Raw genomic sequence first — 8,691 nt, forward strand, 5'->3', positions numbered from 1 at the left:
TTAGGCTGCCTGTGAGGCCCAAGCCTGGTCCTTGGGGTCGTGGCACCTTAGACCTTTGTCCCCCCACTGAAGAGAAGTTGTTCTGGTTGGGAATAGTGTAGGACGTCACGCCTTGCTCATCTCTAGGTCATTTTTCTCGTTGGTCGAGGTGATTGAGTCCCTGTGGTGACTGGGCAGAATCAGGGGCCAGCAGTCACAAGCAGGGAGTGCACACTGGCTTTCTTTTCGCTGAGGTGCCTGGGGTGAGTGTCTACAGGTTGCTTCTTTGGGCGTGGGGATCATCAGGGTTCCAGACCTGGGCGTGTCTCCTGTAGAATGAAAAGGAAGAGAGTTGTGGTTGCGTCGACCTGCCCCACCCCGCCCCAATAGAAATTGTTGAGTAACTTTTGTGAATCCTCTCGATCCTTTGTTTGACCTAGGTCAGACATGCCCTGATGGCCTCCGGTTGCCGAGATTGTAAAGGGACGCTGTGTCCCCATGCTTGGTCATTTTAGCACATGGCTGTTCTTTCCTGACAGGCTGTGACCCAGGACTGGGATGGGACTGTTGACTCCAGGGGTCACGTCAGCAAATTACTGGCACACACGTGGCCTGAAGTTCAGGTTGTGTGTTTTGCATGCCAAGGCCCGTGGACCCTGATGACTTTAGCCATTGTGGGTAAGCAGTTCTCGGGAGCGGCTGATGCCCCCAGGCCCGCCACCCTGCCTCTTTAAACTTGGAAGCACGAGGGGTATATAGGAGGATGGCATCACACAAACCCTTCTCTATGACAGCCGTGGGGAACTGTGGCCCGAGGAGGTGTCTATGCTTAAATCGCCAGTGTGCCATTGTTGTCCTCGTGGTTTTTATGTTCCTCCTTGGGTTCTTTCTGGTGCAATTGTGCAGCGGGGCAACACTGACACACGGCAGTCGTTGGGTTATGTCTAGGCGGCCACGCATGATTGGAGGGCAAGGCTGGCAGGGATCTGCGGTGTTCTCAGAATCCGGGCATTAGACAGAGGCAACCCTCTGTGTTGGTGTCTCCCTTGGGGTCCCTGAGGTGAGGAAAGCATCCCAAGGGGAAGCTGACAAGGGCAGGTACATGCGCGATCCTCCTGTCCTCTCTTCGTAAAGCAGAGGCTCAGAGGGAACCCTGTGGTGACAACGCTTTTTGGCTCAAGAGCACAAATGTCCCTGTTCTGCAGAACGGGTTACCCCCGGAAACTGTCCCCACTGAAAAGAATCTTAACATTTGGCTAGATTCCCTGTTGTGAGAGAAGGGCGTGCTTGTAAGGGGTGAGGAACTGGAGGCTTTGGGTGTCGTGTTCGGAAGTGGCAGTTCGGCATTTGTGGCTTCTCATACCGTATGCAGGAGGTGCCGCAGTAGATGGTGGCACATGGGCATCACGCTGGGGAGGCTGCTTCCGGGACAGGTGCTGGTCCCAGGGGACAGTCCCCAGGCCAGCGTGCTGGTGGTGTATGTAGAGCATTGTGACCATGCGGTACAGGGAATGGTTTTGTGGACTCCCGGCCCAGGCCGCGGCCGTTGGGCCAGGAGTCTCGGTCTTGTCCCAAAGCCAGTGGAGGTCAGAGGCTTCCTGGTCAGCTGCAGAGTCAGCCAGGGCTTTTTGGAACGGCATTGCGGGCACCGAAGCAACGGAGTTGAGAGCATTCTTGAAAGCGGCAGTGCCCTTTAGCGGGATGATTCCCCACAGGGTATACGTGCCTCATACCTGTGTGAGGGGCATGCTTATGATTATGATTCTCAGAGGCGGTGAAACCAAGGAACCCTAGACACACACCAGAGATAGCTGAGTAGCGCAGGCAAATGCCATTTCCCTTGGGATCTGGCTACCCTGGCCCCTTCTGAAGAACACCCTTGTTTCTTCTGCACTGGGCAGGTGGCGCTGTCATGGAAACATTCCCAGTGGCGGCGTGGGACGTGGTTGGTGTTTTGAGATCCCTGGAGAGACTACGGAGCCCGTGGACACGTGTGTCGTGGGAAACTGGACTACCCGACCTGAAGGTAAGCATCTCTGTCTGCCAATACACGGACCTTCCTAAGTTGCAGGGCACAGAATGTGCGTGGATCGATGATGACTCCCAAATACACATTCCTTGGAAAGCTTAACAAAATGAGTGAAAACTCTATACCGTCGTCCTCATTGAACTGAGGTCCAGCACGCTGCTCTGACAGGGAATAGAGAGAGAAGGATGACCTGCTTCCATTTGTCCACATGAGTTGCACCCGGGGGGGGGTGGCTTCTGTCCCAGTTTAGAATGTCGTCTTCATTGTTGACGGGGTATCCTCTGAGCATTTGGCGGTCCGGAGGTGAACGGATGGCTTGTTCGAATGATTGTGGCCAGCCGGGCTGGAGTTGCACACCCCCAGTCAGCTCTGGCAGGTGAGTGCGCAGGTGGCATGGTGAGAGGTAGCCAGTACCCTGCCTGTGAATATAAAAGGTGTTCCTTGAGGTGATGCCATTTAGTCGCCCCATCCCCCAGTGGAAGACCCGTCCTTGTGTTTAGGAAGAGAGCGCCAGCTTAGGTGGTGCATCTTGGAGTGTGTTTAGTGGTTGGGCAGAATCCTTGCCAGGCAGCGTTGGGGATGTTGGAGCCTCTTGTTTCTGCTGCTGTGAGGAGCTCTGAGAAGGTCTGTGTGTTGAGCTCATGCATCCAGAGGGGTTAAATAGGTTACAGGGCCAGCGATGGCTCCCGCCAGATGGAAAGGTCAGAGTGCCACGGGTGCAATCTGTGACCCCTTCGTGGAGAGTTTGTGAGTTTTGTGAGTCTGCTTTGGGCATGAAATGGTGCCGACAGCGTGGCAAATGCCACAGCGGCCCCAGAGTGCTGGGAGTGGGATGCCATTCCGTGTGTGCTTTGAGGGCCGGTGTGCAGATGGCGTTGCTCTCTTGAAGGTGTCCCCTCTGTAGGCTGACTGGGGTTTTTACTGTGTCCTGTCCATGTGGCGCTCAGGGTCGTGTTGGCCCGGAATTGCTCTCGGGCAAAGTTGTGTATAGTGCAGGCTGGAGTTCCTTGCTCCCGTTTCCCGTGGTTGGTGAAAGGGAAAGTTTTCTTTCGGTGTTCCGGGTGAGCATTGCCTGAACACTCCACAGGCCCCTCTGCGCACCTCGGGTTGAGGGAATGTTGGGGTCTCCTGTTTCTTTTTCTTTTTTTTTTTCTTTGTGAGAAAGTCTTGCTTTGTTGCACAGGCTAGAGTTAGTGCTGTGTCGTCAGCCTAGCTCACAGGAACCTCAAACACCTGGAACTCAGTGATCCTACTGCCTCAGCCTTCTGGGTATTTGGGACTACAGGCATGTTCAACCAGGCCTGGTTAATGTTTTCTATATATATTTTAATTGGACAGATAATTTGATTCTATATTTTTTTTTAGTAGAGACGCGGTCTCCCTCTTGCTCAGACTAGTCTCGAACTCTTTACCTTGAGCGATGCACCCCCTTTGGCCTCCCAGAGTGCGAGGATTACAGGCGTGAGACACCACACCCGGTCGTGTTCTCTGGTTTCTAATGCTCTGAGTAGCTCTGAGAATACCGTGGATCCCATCGATATGAATCTGATATCACGTGGTGGTTCTCTGCCCATCTGTCATTGGTAGCAAGGCCATTTTCCAGTGAGGCTAAGGCTCCTTTAGGAGTCCATGTTCTCAGGGGATCCTGGAACTACTGCGGCTTACATTGCTTCTGCGTTTCTACCTTGGAATGCCAGATTCGAGTACTTTCTGCATCCAAACTGTTCTCATGACAGATGATCACATTTCAAATTCTTGGATGGTAACGTGGATGTTATGTCCACGGTCCCATACCCTCCGTGAGTTCCCAGAGTGTATCAAGGGATAGGCGAGCGATACACTGAGCGATGTCGAGGGCAGTGTGCTGAGAGTAGGTGGAGAGGGGAGATTTCGGAGAAGATCAGTCCGGGGCTCCCTGAGCAAAGAAGGGAGCCCTATTCTTCTTAGCGGAGACGTTGTGTCCGGAGTTTCTCATGTGGTTAGGTACACCTAATCGGTACAGCTACGTCTCCCAGGAAGCCTCTTTTCTTTTTCTTTTCATTTTTTTCCCGGGGTGCCCGAGTTTCCCGGTTCTATACAGTCTGGGTGTCAGCGAATGGCCTGGCGGGAGCTCAGTGGAAAAGCCGGTCATTAGGGCTTTGTCGTGCATGCGGCGCAGCTGACGTGGAAGTAGGAAAACAGTAGCCTCCCGAGGCAATGACCCCATTCTGGTCAGTTCGTCTTGGGAGGGTTTGGAGCGATTTCCGTGACTTCTTTAAGGAATGAGGAAATTCCTAGCAAGTGCCAAGAATCACTTCGCACAAAGAGTGTGAGGCATTGACGACGTGAGGAGCCATGGTGGGCTTCTGTCTCCTTGCCGTCAGGGCGGCACATTTACCTCAGCATTGAGCAAGGTCAGACACATCCGAGACGGATGATGAAATTAGTAGGCTCGCTGCACGCACAGAGTCATAGTGGTGGGAAACACAGGCAGCCTTGTCTTGGGGTCATCATGCCCCAGCCACACATGGTAAGCACCGGGGCCTGGGCCCCTCACCTTTACTCATGCCAGTTTGGAAAAGGAACACGCATGGTCCCCGTATGCCCACAGATGTAATCTCTCCCCGCAGGACGCAGTGAAGTGAGATGTGGGCTTCGAAGGGATGACTTTCTCTCCTGCCCGGTGTGGCGACCTGATGGAAGAGACTAGGGAGCAGTTGTGCCCGCCATCATCCCCAAGGTGCAGTGGGAATTCTCTCCTACGGTAAGGATCTTGTGCCGGGATCAGCGCCACACCTCGTGGGGAGGGGATCGTGACTCTGCCTGGAGGCGGGGCCCTCACCATGCTAGCCAGCCGTGGGGCCGGTCATTGCTTGTGATGCCGGTCTCCCTGGTGGAAGAGTGTGGGTTGGCCAGCCCCGGGGTGACAGGAGGGCCCGGTGCTCAGTGTCCGCCCTGGATCTGGGGCTGAAGGTCCCTTTCGTACGTGTGCCTGGATCGATGATGTCTAAAAAAAATGGAAACTTTTGAAATCTGAACAAAATGAGTGAGGACTCGAGCTGAGGTCCAGCACGGGGATCGCCATGCCAGTGGGCTGAAGGGGGCTGAGTTAGTAGTGCTTGGGGTGAGTTAAGGCCTGTGATGTCTAGAAATCTGAAAGGCTCACGTATGTTGCAAGGAGTTGGGTTGGGCGGCGGTGTGAGCACACCCTGTTGGTGGCTTGCGGGGCTACCGTGGAAACCCTCTGAGGGCGTGGCCGGTGGCTTCCTTACCCCACCCTCACCAGACCCTGGGGAACTGAACGGGCATTGGCGATACCCCTGGGAAGTCCGTAGGCCTACCCGTGAGCCCCTCTCCCATTTGGCTGAGCCGGCCAGAGGTTGTGATGGGAGATCTCGGTTATGTCAGGAGGGGCAGAGGTAGGAGCGGCTTCCAGGGCCGGGACGCCATTTTATATTTCTGCTCGCTTTTGTGTACGTGAAAGCACTGCCTGGGAGTTGAAAGAGAGACACCCACTATGGAATCCTAGCGGTCTGTTGTATTAACCACCGGACTGGCCGCCCATTCACGCGGTATGGCAGCCTTGGCCCTTGTGGGTTTTCCCGTCAAGCGAGCAAGGCCTTTTGAGTCCATGGCGGTCCTGCCTGCAAGTCCGTGCGGTGTCCGTCATTTGTGAAAGCGACGGGACTCTATCTTCCAAATGCTGGACTTTGAAGCTGGATGGAATTGGCCACCCTCCTGGGTCCTCAGTGGGTTTCCACAGTCTGTGAAGTGGTGACGAATGATGTTGCAGTGGAGGAGCTAGGGCGACTTTGAGTCAGGGCTTTGAGGACAGCGTAAATCTATGCCATGCCCGGCAGCAAAGTGAGCATGAGGGTTCTGGTCTTGCACGTGGCCAGACACACGTGGAACGTGAGATCCTATAGGTGCTCTGCAAGGAGATGTTCCATTTGGGGAATTTTGTTTCCCCTGTACTCTGCAGACGGGGTGAGATATCGTTCCGGGGACGTTCACCCGGCGGACTGAGGAAACGCTGGTCTGGACAGCGGCACCGGCTCCCTTCTGGGGGCGGGACCAACGGAAAACACCCCGGAGGTAACATCCAGTTTTGAGTGGATTCAGTTTCGGGGGCTATGCTAATTCTGTTACAGGGGCTGTGGCCAAGCCTGTGCTGGGTCCGTTGACATGTTTGTCGGGGCCGGCAGCATCTCCCAGTGGGGATGGCTTTTTTGAGGACCCTGACGTGCTCACAAACCCAAGATGTTGTGAGTTTGCGCCTGTCATTTTCTTTCCTTTTCCTTTTTCTCTCTTTCTTTCTTTCTTTTTTTTTTTTTTTTTTTTTGACACGGAACAGTTCCCTGTAGATTCTTCCCAGGCGCTGTCAACCGAGTGTGTCAGGTGGCACCCATTGTTTCTTTATTAGTTTGTTTTCCCGATGAACAGAGCGAAGGAATTCACTTCCACTGAGCTATCCTTCTCCATGGAGGTAGCCCTGGGGTGTTCAGCCAACCATGCATCAGAAAACATTTGCAAACACGTGAAAGTCAGTCGGTCCATCCGTCGGTAGACTCACTCAATGGATGGATGATGCGGTGGATCCATGGAACCTCCGTGGATGCACTGATGCTTTCACCCGTACCGATCACGTTGACCCTGTGCACTCTGGTCCCTTACGCCTAAATGACAGGCTGCACCACACAGGCACACAGGATATCCATCTTCTGGGGCATTCTCCGTGATCAGAGGATGACCAGCACACACGCGGGTGGTGCTTCTGTGCCGAGGTGTGACGGGCAGCCAGGCCATTTTCCTTTAGGGGCTCGGGATGCTGTAGGCGTCCGTGCCCTCAGGGGATCCTGCAACGCCTGCGGCACACCTTTCAAGTGCGATTGTACCTTGGAATGCCGGCTTCGAGTGCATTCTGCATCCAACCTGTTCACATGGCAGATGATCGCATTTCAAATTCTTGGATGGTAACGTAGATGTTATGTCCACGGTCCCATACCCTCAGTGAGTTCCCACGGTGTATCAAGGGACAGGCGAGCGATATGCTGAGCCATGTCGAGGGCAGTGTGCTGAGAGTACGTGGAGAGGGGAGATTTCGGAGAAGATCTGTCCGGGGCTCCCTGAGCAAAGAAGGGAGCCCTATTCTTCTTAGCGGAGACGTTGTGTCCGGAGTTTCTCATGTGGTTAGGTACACCTAATCGGTACAGCTACGTCTCCCAGGAAGCCTCTTTTCTTTTTCTTTTCATTTTTTTCCCGGGGTGCCTGAGTTTCCCGGTTCTTTGCAGTCTGGTTGTCACCGAATGCCCTGGCGGGAGCTCAGTGGAAAAGCCGGTCATTAGGGCTTTGTCGTGCGTGCGGGGTGGCTGACCTGGAAGTAGGAACACAGTAGCCTCCCGAGGCAATGACCCCATTCTGGTCAGTTCGTCTTGGGAGGGTTTGGAGCGATTTCCGTGACTTCTTTAAGGAATGAGGAAATTCCTAGCAAGTGCCAAGAATCACTTCGCACAAAGAGTGTGAGGCATTGACGACGTGAGGAGCCATGGTGGGCTTCTGTCTCCTTGCCGTCAGGGCGGCACATTTACCTCAGCATTGAGCAAGGTCAGACACATCCGAGACGGATGATGAAATTAGTAGGCTCGCTGCACGCACAGAGTCATAGTGGTGGGAACACAGGCAGCCTTGTCTTGGGGTCATCATGCCCCAGCCACACATGGTAAGCACCGGGGCCTGGGCCCCTTACCTTTACTCATGCCAGTTTGGAAAAGGAACACGCATGGTCCCCGTATGCCCACAGATGTAATCTCTCCCCGCAGGACGCAGTGAAGTGAGATGTGGGCTTCGAAGGGATGACTTTCTCTCCTGCCCGGTGTGGCGACCTGATGGAAGAGACTAGGGAGCAGTTGTGCCCGCCATCATCCCCAAGGTGCAGTGGGAATTCTCTCCTACGGTAAGGATCTTGTGCCGGGATCAGCGCCACACCTCGTGGGGAGGGGATCGTGACTCTGCCTGGAGGCGGGGCCCTCACCATGCTAGCCAGCCGTGGGGCGGTCATTGCTTGTGATGCCGGTCTCCCTGGTGGAAGAGTGTGGGTTGGCCAGCCCCGGGGTGACAGGAGGGCCCGGTGCTCAGTGTCCGCCCTGGATCTGGGGCTGAAGGTCCCTTTCGTACGTGTGCCTGGATCGATGATGTCTAAAAAAAATGGAAACTTTTGAAATCTGAACAAAATGAGTGAGGACTCGAGCTGAGGTCCAGCACGGGGATCGCCATGCCAGTGGGCTGAAGGGGGCTGAGTTAGTAGTGCTTGGGGTGAGTTAAGGCCTGTGATGTCTAGAAATCTGAAAGGCTCACGTATGTTGCAAGGAGTTGGGTTGGGCGGCGGTGTGAGCACACCCTGTTGGTGGCTTGCGGGGCTACCGTGGAAACCCTCTGAGGGCGTGGCCGGTGGCTTCCTTACCCCACCCTCACCAGACCCTGGGGAACTGAACGGGCATTGGCGATACCCCTGGGAAGTCCGTAGGCCTACCCGTGAGCCCCTCTCCCATTTGGCTGAGCCGGCCAGAGGTTGTGATGGGAGATCTCGGTTATGTCAGGAGGGCAGAGGTAGGAGCGGCTTCCAGGGCCGGGACGCCATTTTATATTTCTGCTCGCTTTTGTGTACGTGAAAGCACTGCCTGGGAGTTGAAAGAGAGACACCCACT

At 54.8% G+C, this 8,691-nt stretch overlaps 1 long non-coding RNA gene, 1 other non-coding gene and 2 pseudogenes across 2 annotated transcripts; all 4 read left to right on the forward strand.

The window, feature by feature from the left end:
- The first annotated feature begins 2,066 nt into the window (after positions 1 to 2,066).
- On the forward strand, positions 2,067 to 2,158 carry LOC123645382. The gene has a single exon (XR_006737558.1). It is a non-coding gene; the product is annotated as a small nucleolar RNA SNORD116 (small nucleolar RNA).
- A 2,575-nt stretch (positions 2,159 to 4,733) lies between these two features.
- LOC123644788 lies at positions 4,734 to 7,845 on the forward strand. The gene is made up of 3 exons (XR_006737260.1): positions 4,734 to 4,751; positions 5,970 to 6,082; positions 7,807 to 7,845. It is a non-coding gene; the product is annotated as an uncharacterized LOC123644788 (long non-coding RNA).
- LOC123645405 lies at positions 4,982 to 5,055 on the forward strand (annotated as a pseudogene).
- Positions 7,846 to 8,169: 324 nt separating the features above from the next.
- LOC123645406 lies at positions 8,170 to 8,243 on the forward strand (annotated as a pseudogene).
- The last annotated feature ends 448 nt before the right edge of the window (positions 8,244 to 8,691 follow it).

This window comes from Lemur catta, chromosome 9 (assembly GCF_020740605.2).
Source record: "Lemur catta isolate mLemCat1 chromosome 9, mLemCat1.pri, whole genome shotgun sequence".
Classification (NCBI taxonomy): Eukaryota; Metazoa; Chordata; class Mammalia; order Primates; family Lemuridae; genus Lemur; species Lemur catta.